Below are 16458 nucleotides of genomic sequence, written 5' to 3' on the forward strand. Positions count from 1 at the left end.
AGCCCTCAGCACGTCTGCATCTCCCCTCCGGATTCCATGCCTCCTCCCTGGGCTCCTTGCCTCACCCTGCCCTGCAGTCCATTCTCCTCACAGCAGCCAGAGGGGGCTTGGAATACAGAAGTCAGATGAGGTCACCCATTTGTTCAGAACCTTCCAATGACTTATCAGCCCACATACAGGCCAAAGCCCTCCCCAGGCTACAAGGCCCCCCATGGCTGTCTACCTATTTCCACACCTCACCTCTGGCCCCATTTCATAGTATTCACCCCATTGCCCACCATCTTCTGCTACCCTGGCCTCTTTGCCATTCCTTGAAGGCGGGCATCACCCCATCTCTGGGCCTTTACCCTTACTCTCCTCTCTGCCCAAATGTTTGACTTCCAGACATCCACATGGCTCCTAGATATCCAGAAGGTGGCTCCCTCTGCTCCTCTGGTTTTTGCTGGATGTCACTTCAATGAAGCCTTCCCTGACAGCCCCCATTTTATTTTATTTCTTTTTAAAGATTTTTATTTTGATGGGGAAAGTCTTTATTGAATTTGTTACAATATTGCTTCAGTTTTATGTTTTGGTTTTTTGGCCCCAAGGCATGTGGAATCTTAGCTCCCCACCAGGGATCAAACCTGCACCCTCTGCATTGGAAGGCGAAGTCCTAACCACTGGACTGCCAGGGAAGTCCCTGACAGCCCCATTTTAAACTGCAAGTCCTCCTCCAGTCCCAGCTCTCCCTGTCCCCCTTCCATGCTCTATTTTTGGCCATCCTCATTACTTATACTAAGACAAATAAAAACTTTTTCTTATTGTATTTGTTGTCGCTCTCCCTCCATAGAATGTAAGCTGCAGGAGGCAGGGAGGTGTGTGTGTGTGTGTGTGTGTGTGTGTGTGTGTGTGTGTGTGTGTGTGGTTGCTCCAACCCTGGTAACCTACAATGGTGGCGGTATTAGAACACAGAAGCCACTTAATAAATACTGGTTGAGTAAATAATAACAATAACTGAAATGCGTTAAGTACTTACTAAGTGCCAGACGCTGTTCCAAAAATACTTTTCATGTATTATCTCATTTCACTTTTGCAATAGTTTCACGAGGTGAATCCTAATATCCCCATAGACAGACAAGGAAACTGAAGCACAGAGCTCTTATGGTGCTTGCTAGTATGTGATGGGGCCAGAATTTTAATCCAGATGGCTGACTCCAGATATTAAATTCTTAGCCACTCTGCTATATTGGTCTCAAATGCATGAATGAATAAATGAATGCATGAATGAAAAAAATGAATGAAAGAAGAGTACTTATTTATTGTACCTGCACCAGAAACAATAAAGTTTAGAATTAGACAGAAGTAGGGTAAAATTTTAGATTTTCTATGTACTAGAATACAAGATTTGGATAGGTTTCTTATCTTCTCTAAATCCCAGGGTCCTTATGGGCCCAAAGGGGGAAATCTACCTTTTTATCTACCAAGTGTTAGCTGTTTCATCCAGTATAGATGTTTTTGGTCAGTTACTGCCCTCTAGTGGTCGGTTAAAATAACTCATACCTGCTCTGTGAAATACGGACTCCCTAAATGGTGTAGCCCCAAAGCCGATAGTTTCTACAAATAAAATAGTTCAGGATTCTTGGTTCCTTTCGTCTCCTGGATCCTATTAGTCTTCAGGGGCTAAATGAGGATAAGGCCTCCTCAAAGGGAAACAGGAAGGACTAGCCCTGAAGGGCAGAATGGCTCCAAGGAAATGATCCTCATGAAAAATAAGTTACCCAATCTCCCTGCCCAAACAAACACACGCAAAATGATGACAGGTTAAGTAGGTTACACAGTTGAGTTTTCCACACCTGCCAAGAACATATCCTCCTTATGTGACGGTTACTTTTATGTGTTAACTTGACTGGGTTACAGGATACCCAGACATTTGGTCAAACATTCTGGGTGTGTCTATGAATTTTTGGATGACATTAACATTTGAGTTGGTAGACCGAGTCAGCAGATTGCTCTGCATAATGTGGGTGGGCCTCATCCAATCAGTTGAAGGCCTGACTAGAGCAAAAAGTCTGAGTAAGAAGAAACTTGGCCTGCCTGACAGTTGGGCCGGGACATAGGCATTTTTCAGCCTCCAGACTCAAACTAAAACATCAGATCTTTCTGGGTCTCGAGCCTGCTGGCTTTTGGACTGGAACTTACACTATTGGTTATTCTGGTTCTCAGGCCTTCAGACTCAGAGTGGAACTACCCTAGAAGCTCTCCTGGGTCTCCTGCCTGCCAACTGCACGTCTTAGGACTTCTCAGCCTCCATAATCACATGAGCCAATTCCTAATAATAAATCTCTCTTTCTCTCTTTCCCTATAGATAGATAGAGATCGATATAGACGTAGATATAGATACACACACACTCACATACATCCTATTGGTTCAGTTTCTATTTCTCTGGAGAACCCTGACTATTTTATACAAACTGTTTTAGGAGATGGAAAAAAGGGAAAGCTACCTAACTCATTTTCTAGTATTAGTATGACCCTGACATCAGGCCCAGGCAAGGGCAACTAGAGGTAAGAACCTTATAGAACAAGCTTAATTGTAATTATAGATGCAAACATCCTATATAATAAAACAGAAAACAAAATCCATATTGTATAGAAATATAAAAACAGGGACTTCCCTGGTGGTCCAGTGGTTAAGACTCCGTGCTCCCAGTGCAGGGGGCCTGGGTTCAATCCCTGGTCAGGGAACTAGATCCCACATGCCGCAACTAAAGATCCTGCGTGCCGCAACTAAGACCCGGCTCAGCCAAATAAATAAATAATTTTAAATGTATATAAAAATGCAGAATATATAGTAGAGTTTAGCCAAAAATGCAAGGATAGTTTAACACCAGGTAACAACTCCTGTATTCGGAACCTTAATATATTAAGAGATAAAAAGCATATGATCACTTTAATAAATGTGTAAAAGTCATTTGATGAAATTAAACACTCATATTTTTTTTAGTTTTAGCAAATCAGGATTAGCATGGTAATACGTCAACCTGATAAGGATTTTACCAAATGCCTAGACATCATACTTAAGGGTGAAACTCTAGCATTCTAGCATAAAGATGGAAAAGAAGGTAAGAATGCTCTCTAGTCTCAACTTTACTGGCACTTCTAGCCAATGTAATAAAAGAAAAAAAGTAGAGGTTTAGAAAAGAGAAAGGAAGAATTACACTATCCTTATATGCATATGATTTATTTTCTTCCCAGTAAATAAAGGAACCTACCTGCAAAGTATTAGAGCTAATAAGAGTATTTAGCAGGATTGCTGAATACTAGAGCATCCTACATAAATCAGTGACATTCTTATTGAATGCTTACTGGATTAGCAACAGGAAACAAGAAAATATAATCAAAATGTAATCAAAAGCTATTGTTCCAATAGCAACAAAAATTATAAGGGACCTAGGAATACATATACAAAAGATTTCTAGATGTTTTGTTGGGAAACTGTAAAACATTTTTTAAATGTAAAGAAATACAAACCAAACGTACTTTAAAAAAAAATTATTTATTTTATTTTTGGCTGCACTGGGTCTTTGTTGCTGCACCTGGGCTTTTCTCTAGTTGAGGCGAGCAGGGGCTACTCTTTGCTGCGGTGCACTGGCTTCTCATTGCGGTGGCTTCTCTTGTTGCGGAGCGCGGGCTCTAGAGCGCAGGCTCAGTAGTTGTGGTGCATGGACTTAGTTGTTCCGTGGCATGTGGGATCTTCCCAGACTAGGGCTCGAACCCGTGTGCCCTGCATTGGCAGGTGGATTTTTAACCACTGTGCCACCAGGGAAGCCCCCAAATGTACTCTTACCATACGACTTAACAATTGTGCTCCTTGGTATTTACCCACATGTGTTGAAAAGGCGTCCATACAAAAACCTGCACCCAGGTGTTTATAGTAGCTTTTTTCATAATTGCCAAAACTTGGAAATGACCAAGATGTCCTTCAGTAGGTGAATGGGTAAACTGTGGTACATCGAGACAGTGGAATATTATTTAGCTCTAAAAAGAAATGAGCTGTCGAGCCTTGAAGACATGGAGAAAACTTAAATGCATAGTATTACTAAGTGAAAAAAGTAAATTTTGCTACATACTGCATGATTCCAACTATATGATGCTCTGGAAAAGGTAAAACTCTGAAGGCGGTGAAAGACCAATGGTTGTAAGGGTTTGCGGGGAGGAGGGTATAGGGAAAGGCAGAGCACAGAGGACTTTTAGGGCAGTGGAACTATTCTATATGATACTATCATGGTGGATACATGCCATTAATACATTTGTCAAAGTCCATAAACCGTACAAGAACAAGAGTGAACCCTAATGTAAATTACCGATTTTGGATGATAATGATGTGTCAGGGGCAGGTCCATCGATTGTAACAAATGTACCACTCTGGTATGGGGTGTGCAGACATGCAGGATGTTGGCACTGGAGAAAGCTGTGCATGTAGGGGGAAAGGAGCCTATGAGAGCCCTCTGCACTTTCCACTCAATTTTGCAGTGAACCTAAAATTGGTTTTAAAAATAAAGTCTATTTTTGGACTTCTCTGGTGGCACACTGGTCAAGAATCCTCCTGCCAATGCAGGGGGCACGGGTTCAAGCCCTGGTCCGGGAAGATCCCACATGCCGCAGAGCAACAAAGCCCATGTGCCACAACTACTGAGCCTGCACTGTAGAACCTACGAGCCACAACTACTGAAGCCCACACGCCACAACTACTGAGCCCACATGCCGAGGCTACTGAGCCCGCGTGCCTAGAGCCCATACCTGCAACAAGAAAAGCCATCGCAAAAAGAAGCCCACACACCACAACGAAGAGTAGCCCCCGCTTGCTGCAACTAGAGAAAGCAAGCACGCAGCAAGGAAGACCCAATGCAGCCAAAAATAAATAAATAAATAAATTAAGTCTATTTTTAAAAGTAAAGGAAGATCTATATAAATGGAAATATATTATTTGTTCATGGATGGGAATACTCATATAGTAATGATGCCAGGTCACCTGCAAGTAAATCTATGATCTCAGAGCTATTCCAATCAAAAATCCAACAAGGTTTTTCATGGAACTAGACAAAGTGATTCCAAATCCATATGGAAGTGTAAAGATCCAAGAACAGTCAAGAAAACACTGAAAAGGAAAGGAAAGAAGGAATGAAGAGAGGTTAGGAGGCAAGGGAAGCAAAAGAAAATATAACCAGAAATAAAGGAAACACCACTGCAAACTAAAACGGCACAACCATCAGATGGGTAAAAATCAAAGTCGGATAATGACAAGTGTCAGTGGTAAGGACCTGTGGAAACTCACAAGCTGCCTATGGGAGTGTAATTGATACCACTGACAATATTGTGAAAAGTTGTACTCCCTACCACCCAGCAATTGTATACCCTAGAGAAATTTTCCCCAAATGTGCCCCAAGAGACTGTCAAGGCCATTCATGGGAGCACCGCTGACAGAAAAACTGTATCACTGATAATGCCCACTAGTAGAAAAATAAACTATGGCATGTTCCTCCAATAAAAGATAATTGAGCAGTTAAAATAAATGAACCAGATTTACACGTATCAATATCATGCTGAGAGAGTAAACAAGGTGCAGAAATGTATCTGCAGTGTGAAAGCACTTAGGAAAATATTTGAAAATCACATTCCATTTTTCTTATTATTGAGATAAAATTCACATAACAAAATTCACCATTTTAAAGTGAACATTCAGTGGGTTTTATTATATTTGCAGAGTTATGCAACCATTGCCACCATCTAATTCCAGTACAATTTTTTCTTCTTTTTTTTTTTTTTTGCGGTACACGGGCCTCTCACTGCTGTGGCCTCTCTCGTTGCGGAGCACAGGCTCCGGATGCGCAGGCTCAGCGGCCATGGCTCACGGGCCCAGCCGCTCCGCGGCATGTGGGATCTTCCCGGACCGGGGCACAAACCCGTGTCCCCTGAATCGGCAGGCGGACTCTCAACCACTGCGCCACCAGGGAAGCCCCTCCAGTACATTTTTATCACCCCAAAAAGAAGCTCCGTACCCACTAAGAAGTCACTTGTCACTCCTCCTTCCTCCTCACCCAGCCTCCAGCAATCATTCATCTCTTTTCTGTGTCTATGGATTTGCCTGTAGATATGGACTCACACAATATTTGGCCTTTGGTGTCTGGCTTCTTTCACTGATAATGTTTTCAAGGCTGGTCCGTGTGAGCATGGTAGCACTGCATTTCTTTTTATCGCTTATTCCATTATATAGACGTACCACATTTGTTTATTCGTTCATCAGTTCATGGATATTTACTTTGTTTCCACTTTGGGGCTATTGTGAACAGCGCTACTCTAAACTGCACGTTCTGTTTTGTGCCAGAAATAGATTAGAAGGATACACATCAGATTAATAATAACAACTGTGCCTAGGAATGAAAGGGAGGGAGAGGAATTGGACTGGGGAGAGGAACGGAGTGACCTTCAGCTTTATCTGCGATGTTCTATTTATTTTATATAAAAAAGTCTATCTGAAGCAAAAATGTTAATAGTTGGTTATGCTAGGCGATGAGCACATGGGTGTTTGGAATATTATTCTCTGGGCTTTTCTGGAATATTCTTAAATGCTTTAAACTGAAAGACATATTCTGGACCTAAACCCTCCTGCAGCAAAAGTCTGGCATCTGGGGGCCGCGGGGGCAAGCACTGGGGGGTGGGGAGAGGCCCGGAGGAAGAGGCCCAGCCCAGGCCCAGGGAGGAGTGGCTGGAGGCCCACGGAAGCCTGGCTCAGAAGCCCCTGACCCTCCCAAATGTCTCTCCTGGGCCCCCCGGGAAGAGGGCTCAGATCTGCTCTCCAAGACCTCTCGCTGGTGGCAGAGCCAGGACCAGGGAGGGAGAGAGGGCGGCTGAAACCCCATCTCTCCTTCCTTCTTAGCCATGCTTCTGGAAGGAGTCCCCACGCCCCCCCATCCCATCCCCCATGTCCCCACTTCCCAAACTCCTCCACCCTCCGCTCAGGACCAACTCATTTGTGAGGCCAGCGCACAATGGCAATGTGGAGTCCCTTGTTCAAAGACTGGTGAGGGGCGATGCCTAACTCCACAGAGGCAGCCCCAGCTGGGCGGTGTGAGCATGCAGGAGCCTCTGGGTCACTGGGTTCATTCATTCTCTCGTGCATTCATTCATTCAGACGGGTGCTTAGCATGAGCCTGGCGCTGTGTAAGTGCTGGGCTTACAGTGGTGAGCCAGACACATCCAGCTTCAAGAAGCTTACCTTCTGGCAAGGGCCTCAGGTTTAATCCCAGACACAAAACAGATCGTCACAAACGGCAGTTCGGAAACACTATGAAGGACAAGGAGGCAGGCCTGACCACGAGATGCCCCCACGAGAGAGTGACACTGGAGTGGAGATCTGGAGGATGAGTGGAGTTATCTTAGCAAAAGGTGGGGGCAGTGGTGCGGGCTGAGGCTGGGAAGAACATTTCAGAACATTCCTGGCAGATGAGGGGGTGACATCTTCAAGGACCTGCAGGGCGGTACAGCTAGAGCCAGGGAGGGAGGAGTGAGAGGACCAGATGAGATTGAAGAGGGGCCTTGAGATCGAGCACCCCCTTCATGGGCCTCCAATTGTACTCTCATTGCCTTAATTTTTCCCTTTAAATTGGCTTCCTTTGTATCCTTACTCTATGCACAAATATTCGTGACATCAAAGAATTGGCATACCACATCTTTTTCCTAATACACAGTTGAAATAAAAAAATGTGCCTCCATGCCTTACCTAACATCATCCCCCTTCCCACCTCAGTTTGGAGAACACCATTTTATCACCAACTCTATCTTAAGAGCCGTGGGAAGCCTTTAACAGGATTTCAGCTGTGTGAGGCCAGTGACATGTCTCATTTACATTTTTTAAAACGAATTCTGGCTGCCCAGTGCAGGGTGTATGGCAGGGGCTCCTGAAGGAGATGTATGAGGGGGTCATTGCCGGCATCCAGGGACAAGCCATGGGGACCTGAGGGGAGAGGGAACCAGCCCTTCCCACCAGCACTCAAACGAGCCCCACCCTCTACCCAACCCAAAATCTCCTTTCTTTTATCTCCCTGTGCTGATTCATGGCCTTTCCAGATAAGTAGATTCTTCTGTGATCCTCCCATCTCAGTATCAGCCCCAGGATTCTGGACTATGTGTCCGGTGCACTCATGAGAGCCCAGCTTCCTGGGCCAGTTCAGGCTGATCACAGTTAGGACTTTGGGGTCACATCTCATCAGGTCCTGTGGCCTCCAATCCAGCAACAAGGGCTCCCATGTATGATCACTCTGCTCATGCTCAGGAACTAAGCGGGTTCCATGAAGGTGGCTTTCTATCACCTATATCTTGATGACTCAGACCCCACCCTTAACCACTGGACCGCACTGCTTCATTCACCCTCATGACCCACCCTCTGTAGCCTGCCTCACTCGAAAGCTTTCTACCTACTGGAAGTCTTGACTCCCTCTGCTGCTACCTCCCACCCCCACTGAGAGTGGTCCTTCCCCACAGCTGCTGGAAAACCATTACTCCTCCACTCTCCTGCAAAACAAAACTGCCCCCCGTGCCTCCAGTTCATTAGCTATTTGATGAAGGGGTTGGGGAAGGAGGATGCTCTGTGCCGCCTTGTGCTAAATACCAGGAGTGTGATGGTGAGGAAGGTGGACAACCTGGCACCCCCAGGCGGTGGGGGAGGAGCCCTTTCCAGTACAGCCACGTGAGGAAGGAAAGGGACAGAGTTCTGAGCTGGATTTCGAAAAGGCTGGAGCTCTACTGGAAGGTAGAGGGCAGGGCTATGGGGCAGGAGGAGAGGAGAGCAGAGGCAAGACTTTGGGAAACTTTTAAGGCATTTAAAGTGTATTCCAAAGGCAAAGAAGAGTTCTGGAAGGGGTTGAGCAAGGGAGGGGCAGGGCAGGATTTGCACTTTGGAAAGACAGCTCTGAGCTGAGAATGGGAGGGGTGAGGAGGACCCCCAGGCTGAGAGCCCAGCAGGAGTGGAAGGGAGGGTCGGTAGGTCTGGAGGTTCTAGTAGGTGGGACCAGGGTCCATGACTTGGTGTTTGGCTGAAGGTGGTTGGGGCAATGGGGTGCGAAGAGACACTGGCTGATGCCTGAAATGGGAAGGGTCCAACTAGATGAGTGGGGGGGGGTGGCACTGGGCACCTGCTGTATGCGAGGAACTGAAGATACAGGCTTGCGCAAGACCTCCGGGCCTGCCCCACGGAGCTCACAGTCACGATGAATGGTGCCTTCTAGACCTTCATTCATTCTGGGAAGGAAGAGCGCCAGGATAGAGAATTGCAGAGGCACCTCCTAGCAGAGGTGGTCTCTTGCAGGAGGAGATACCTGAGCTGAGACCAGGAGAATGAGAAAGGTGCCTGCCAGGAGAAGTCGCAGCTAATGCAAAGGTCCTAAAGGACCAAGAGGCCAGTGCAGCTGGGGTGTATGTAGGAAACTAGGGAGGACTGCTTCCAGAAGAGTCTGAACAGGAACCCTGTCCTCTCCTCCTAAGGAGGGACCACGGAGGGGAGTGCCATTTCTCTGTCCCAGGCTAATCCCTACTCCAGAGCCACACCCCCTCCTCACCAGGCCACACCCCCTCCTCACCAGAGCCCCAGGCCACACCCCCTCCTCATGCCGTGGGGACCTTGTCTCATGATTCTTCGCTCCACCTGGGAGCTTCTATTTCTTCCAGTGGCTCATCTTCTTCAGTAACGAACACCTCTAGGCACCACCATCTTAGGAAGCGTCCCTGGATGGATTTACGGTTTGAAATCCCATCCAGCGAGCACCACCGTCACTGTTCTCACCTCTCTGGATCCTCCTTAGTCTCCTTCGCTGCCCCCTCAAAGTGGATGCTCCCCAGGGTTTCGACATCCTACCTTCTCCCCTCCACCGACTTCCTCCGTCATACTTATGGTGATGACTCACAATCCCATATGGCCTTTTGTTCACTCAGCCAAAATGCAGGGAAACCTACTCCAAGCCAGACATTGTGCCAGGCATTGGGGATACAAGGGTGGACAAGACAGACACGGTTCCTTGACTTGGTGCAGGTTATAGTCTAGTAAATTGGCCTTACTAGAACTGACAGACAGTGATATGGGATGTGAAGGAAATTGACAGAGTGAAGTGGTGGCCATGCTGCCTTAGACAGGATGGACATGAAGGGCCTTTTGGGGGAGGTGGTATTTAGGGTGGCACCTAAAGAATGTGAATAAGCCAGGCAGGGAGTCACTGGGGGGAAGAGCCTTCCAAGCCCAGGGAGAGCATGTGCAAAGGCCCTGAAATGGGAAGGGTTCAAAGAACAAAAAGAAGGGCTGTGTGGCTGGAGCAGCTTAAACAAGGCATGAGGTGAAATGAGATTGGGGAGAAGGGTGTCAATTAGCTCGGTGCAGGGCTTTGTAAGTTACAGCAAAGAGTCTGGTATTATTTTAAGAGCAATGAGAAAACTCGAAGAGTTTTATACAGGGGAAAAGATTTTTTAAAGTCTACACTGGCCGCTGTACGAAAAGTGGATTGGAAAAGCAACAAAAACTGGAGCAGGCAGCCAACTAAGAAGCTATGGCATTGGTCCAGGTGAGAAATACTGGCCTGCAACCTCTCTTCTGCGGGGCCACCTGGGCTTGTATACCTAGCTCTTTGCTGGGCATCCTCCCTCCCCACTGAGTCCCCATCTATCCAATACCCTAAGCTGGAAGTCTGGAAGTGTCTTTTTCTCCCTCACCTTCCCTTGCATTTGTAGGGGGAGAAAAATAATTTTCTCTCTATCCTACCGAATTCTGGGCTGAGACCCCTGTAATAAAAGACAGGTTAAAAAGGGAAAAACAAACAAGTTTATTAACATACATACCTCAGGTACACATGGGAGACACCCAGGGAAAAATGAGTAACTCCCTGAAGTGGTTTAGAGTTCAGGCTTAAATACCATCTTAACAGAGAAAGAAGAGGGGAGATGTAGGCCCTTTAGAAGAGAGAAAATGATTTCTAGGAAAGTGAATGGGCCCTTAGAAGATGGGAGATATAACAGTTTGTGACGAAGTTGGTCTCGGTGCAGTGTTGATGTCTAGTGTCTTCTCCTATGATGAGAGTCAATCTTTTCTGGGTGATGAAATGTCCAGGGAGTGGATTTTTGACAATCCAGATCCTTCTGGAAGATCTGTCTTTAGGCAGATAAGGGGAATTCAGAGAAAGCCTCTCCCTGCATTTACTGTTTTTCAGGTGCCTACAGATCAAAATAACCAATATGCCAAAGTAGTGTATTCTGCCACCCTTCACATTCCATCACCAACTCCTGTTGATTCTACTTCCTAAATTTCTCTGGGATGCATCCTTTTTTGTCTGTCCTTGCTTTCACTGTCCTCATTTGAGCTCCATTAAATGGCCTCTTTATGAGTACCCTTTTCCCATCCTTATCGGTTGAATCGAGTACCCCCCTCTCCTGCAAAAAGCTATGTTGAAGTCCTAACCCCCAGTCATTTCAGAATGTGATCTTGTTTGGAAATAGTTTCGTTGCAGATGGAATTAGTTAAGATGAGGTCATGCTGGAATAGGGTGGGCTCCTGATCCAGTAAAGTTGGTGTCCTTATAAGAAAAGGGAAGATGATGTGAAGATGGAAACAGAGGGAGAACGCCATGTGAGGACAGATTTGGAGTGATGCATCTACAAGCCAAAGAACACCAAAGACTGTAGGTACCACCAGAAGCCAGGAAGAGGCAAAGATAGATTCCCCTACAGGTTTCAGAGGGAGCCTCCAGAGCTGTGAGACAAAAAATGTCACCCGATTGGTGGTGCTTTGTTACAGCAGCCCTAGGACACTAATGTACGCACTATTTCAAACTCCTTACCAGCCATCCAGGTAGAGGTGGCTCTACCACCTAGGGGATAAAGTCTAGGGATTCTAGGGGTATGGCATGAAAACACTTTAAGATCTGGCCCTCTATCCACATATCCAGTTTTATTTCCTGCCATTCTCATCTTTCTGCAAAGTTATCAACATTAAACCACTTATAATTCTCTCAACAGATTTCCTCCTCAGGGCTCTTTGCACAGACTCTACGCAGAATGTCTTCTGCTAAGGGTCCCATTTGCATTGTAAATACCATTTGCTTGTTTCAAACACAGGCTCAGTCAACTCACAAATAAAGACAAGGAAATGCCAATAACCATATGAAAAGACAGTCACCCTATTAGCACCAACAGCACAACAGCAACAAAATACCATTATCTATTAGACTGAGGAAAATATTTAAAATTGATAACATTCAGAGCTGGCAAAGACGCAGGGAACTGGGCCTTTTTATACATTTCTCTTGGGAGACTGAATTACGACAAACTTTTGGAAAACTCTGGTAGTGCCTGTTAAAATTTAAAATACATGTACTCTTTGACCCTTGCAATCCCATTTTTGAGACTCTATCCAGCCAAATTAAAGGCCCTGGTAATTAAGGTCAAGATGTTCATGGCAATATTTTATCATGGCTCCAACCTGAAAACAATGTGTGTCTGTGGGTAGAAAATGTTTGAGCAAATTATGGTTCACCCTCATTGGCAAGGAACAAGTTAGATCTACCTGGGTTGACCTGAGTGCATGCCAGGTCACACATGACACAGTGCCAAGTAGATGTACATTTCTATGACCACAGAGAGAAGTATAAAAGAAATCCACAAAACAGTGATTCCGTCGGGGAGAGGGAAATTTGCCTTTATTTTTATTCTCTTCCTCAGAGTTTAGTTTGTTTCAATAAGCAAGCATTGTTCTTTAGTTTGAAAGGAAAAGTAGGTTAGATCAGAAAAAAGAGAAGGGCCCAGCTGTTCCCTTTTGGAGAGACCCTTTCTGGCCTTCTTAGTTAGTTAATTACACCCCCCCCCACCCTTGGACTTACACTATGTCCTCTCCAAGGCACTTATCATGCTGTGATGGAACTTATATGTTTGCATGCCCGCCTCTCATCTATTCATCTCTGCTCCCCATATCCAGCATATAATAGGTGTCAGGCAATTACTGGATAGATGAATAGATGGATGGATGGATGGATGAATAATCAAGTTACTTCTCTCTCTTATGATCTGCCCAACATGTTATCTGTACCTAATTTAGAGATCATTATCCATTCATTTCTGGATTTTTGGTTTCTTATGCCTGTGTCATTTCTTTCACTAGACTGTGAGCTACTCAAAGCTAGGGCCTGTGCCTGCTCCATGGTAGGTATTCTTGCAGAACCAAAGCTCTATACGCATGGTTTTATTGAGTTCTCACAACAATTCTTTGCGGCAGACCCTTTTATATATATCCCAGTTTCACTGAGCTATAATTCACAAGTCATACAATTCAGCCACTTAAAGTGTGCAATTCAGTTGTCTTGAGTGTATTCACAGAGCTGTACAACCATAATCACAATCAATTCTAGAACATTTTCATCAACCCAGAATGAAACCCCCCATCTGTTAGCAGTCACTCCCCATTTCCTTCCAGGGTCCTCCCACCCCCAGCCCTAGGAACCACCAATTTACTTTCTGTCTCTATGGATTTGCCTCTTCTGGACATTTCATGTAAATGGAATCCTACAATATGCTATCTTTTGTGACTGACTCTTTCATTTAGCATGATGTTTTCAAGGTTCATTCATGTTGTAGCATGTACCAGTACGTTATTATTATTATTAGCTGAATAATATTGCATTGTATGGATATCATAAGTGCCTGGGGACTGGGCCAAGCAGAGTGGTGGTGAGTAGGACACAACAGTATGGAGCTTCTACAACGTTATTGGGGATCTTGATAAAATGCAGATTCTCATTCAATAGGCAGGGGGTGTGGCCTGAGATGCTGCATTGCTAAGAAGCTCCCAGGTGATATCGAGAGATGCAGAGGGTTTCTACCAGAAAGGCAGGGGATTTGGGCTCTTTCTCATACACGGCATCTACTGGCTTTAACCCTGCTAGCCACCAAGATCACCCCTTTCTGGGTGGGTGAGTTCTTTCCCAACATCAGAGATTTCACATGAGGAGTCAGCATGGTGAGTGAATTAGAGCAAGGGCAGCTGGCTACTTTTGAGGGATGATTTCGTCCAGCTATGAGTGGAGCCTGCTGAGGCTTCCTTCTTTTCTCTGGACCTATTTCTGTGTCAAAGCCAGACTATGGGTCAGGAAGCCAAGCTGCAGCCTGCAGAGCTACCCTGGGCTCTGCAGACTGCAGCACACACATCCATATTCCTCCTGGGTGTCCATTTCCCTGCTTATGGCCACCAGAATTTCATGACAGGTTCCTGTTCACTGGTGCTCAGACACAGAGTTGCTGAACATACTTCTTGTAGACATGAAAGGATTAGTGTGTGTGAACTGCTTTGTCAACCTCAGGGGTCACCCCCAAGAGGCAGGATTGTTAAGAGTCTGTAGCACATGGTCGGTGTGTTAGAGCTTCGAGAAGCAGACACCAAGATGGGATTAGGTGTGCCAGAGATTTATCAGGAAAATGCCAATGAAAGATAAAGGAGATGGGAGTAGAAGCAGGCAGGGAGAGCCTTCAGACCATGACGTAGATCTGACACCTGGTGGGAGAGTGGGAAGGAAGGATTGGGTAGGAAAATCTTCACACTACAGCGTAGCTTTGAGAGAATCTTGGCCAGGTAGATGGGGAGTCCTAAAGCTGAGGATATCCTGTAGGAGAGGCTCATGCTAGGCAGGAAGAGGCCGGCACTCATACCTCCTCCATGCTCGTCATTGGCTGTGGCCCCGGCGTGAACACGATGGTGGAGCCAGAGGGGCAGCAGCTGTCAATCAAATACACCCCTACAGCAGGCTTTCTGGAAGGAGTTAGGATGGCACGTTTCCATGGCTCCCAGTGTCCCACCAGCTACCAGGGGTCAAGCCGCGGACAAGTCACTCAACCTCCCGAGCCTCAGTTCACTCATTTGCAAAGTGATGGATGATAGCACTGACTTTCTATGACTGTTGTGAGCATGAAATGAAATGATGTGTGTAAGCCTCGATACATGTTAGTTATCATTATTAGTACAGGCAGACCTTGGAGATTGGGTTTCAGAGCACTGCAATAAAGCAAATATCACAATAAAGCCAGCCACATGAACTTTTTGGTTTCCCAGTGCGTATAAAAGTTATGTTCACACTATACTGTAGTCAAATGTGCAGTAGCATAATGTCTAAAAGAACACTGTAGGGAGTTCCCTGGTGGCCTAGTGGTTAGGATTCCTGGCTTTCACTGCCGTGGCCCTGGTTTGATTCCTGGTTGGGGAACTGAGATCCCGCAAGCCACGTGGCACAGCCAAAAATTAAAATAAATAAAAGAACAATGTACATACCTTAACTGAACAGTACTTTATTGCTAAAAAATGCTAACCATCATCTGAGCTTTCAGCACGTCATAATCTTTTGGCTGTCATAACATCAAAGATCACAGATCACCATAACAAATACAGTAATGACGAAAACGTTTGAAACACTGTGAGAATTGCCAAAATGTGACACAGAGACACCAAGTGAGCAAATGCTGTTGGAAACATGGCACCAATGGGCTTGCTTGACACAGGGTTGCCACACACCTTCAGTTTGTAGAAAACACAGTATCTGTGAAAGTGAAGTGCAATAAAACAAGGTCTGCCTGTATTATTTTAGACAGCATGAGATTTAGAGCAAGAAAAAACTTAAGCCTCAATCCACAATGCCAACTTTTTCATCTTGGCCAGTTACTCTACAGAGCTTGGAATACTGCCTGGGGTGTAGGAAGTACTGTGCAGTGTTAGCTATTAATGTCATTATTTCCAAATAATAGTATTTATTGGATCAATTACTCCTGGGAAATGCCACACTCTAGAATGGCATTCAAGGACCTCTGCAAGATTTCAATTCTGTTTTGCAGTTTCCTTCCCCACTACACACACACACACACACACACACATACACACACACACACACCCCTACATTCTAGCCTCATTGGGCTACTCATAGCAACCTTGAAAATGTCATGTTGTAATAATACAGTATTATATTATCCACTGTCTACCAAATACTTCTTGTATGCCTGGCACTGTGTAAAGGTATACGTATACTATCTCATATCATATCTATTCTACCAATGAGGAAACTAAGCCCCAAGAGTGTAAAGTGACTTACTAAGCTAACAAATGGTTTATCCGTCTCTGTACTTCTGTCTGTAGAATGATCTCCCTGCCTCCATCCATTTCTACCTTCCAAAACGCGACCTTCTTTTAAAGGTCCAGCTTCATTGCTACCTCCTCCAGGAAGCTTTCCTTGGAGGATAGGAAGGGAAGAATATCTTCCCTCTAGTGGGCAGATACTGGGCCCTTCTTCCTTAAAGGGCTGACTGAGCCCATCATACAGATGGAGGAGGCCCAGAGATGTGACAACGGTCCAAAGTTGTGCTGTCTTTTGCCTGGACCAAACCTCCAAGATCTCAAAGACCCTGTCTGTG

General features: G+C 45.5%; 1 pseudogene; it reads left to right on the top strand.

Annotated features, from left to right (window-relative positions):
• The first annotated feature begins 7358 nt into the window (after window positions 1–7358).
• LOC149750778 (uncharacterized) lies at window positions 7359–15255 on the top strand (annotated as a pseudogene).
• The last annotated feature ends 1203 nt before the right edge of the window (window positions 15256–16458 follow it).

Source organism: Delphinapterus leucas, chromosome 1, assembly GCF_059928025.1.
Source record: "Delphinapterus leucas isolate spDelLeu-1000000601 "Yukka" chromosome 1, BTC_Dleu_Yukka2, whole genome shotgun sequence".
Taxonomy (NCBI): domain Eukaryota; kingdom Metazoa; phylum Chordata; class Mammalia; order Artiodactyla; family Monodontidae; genus Delphinapterus; species Delphinapterus leucas.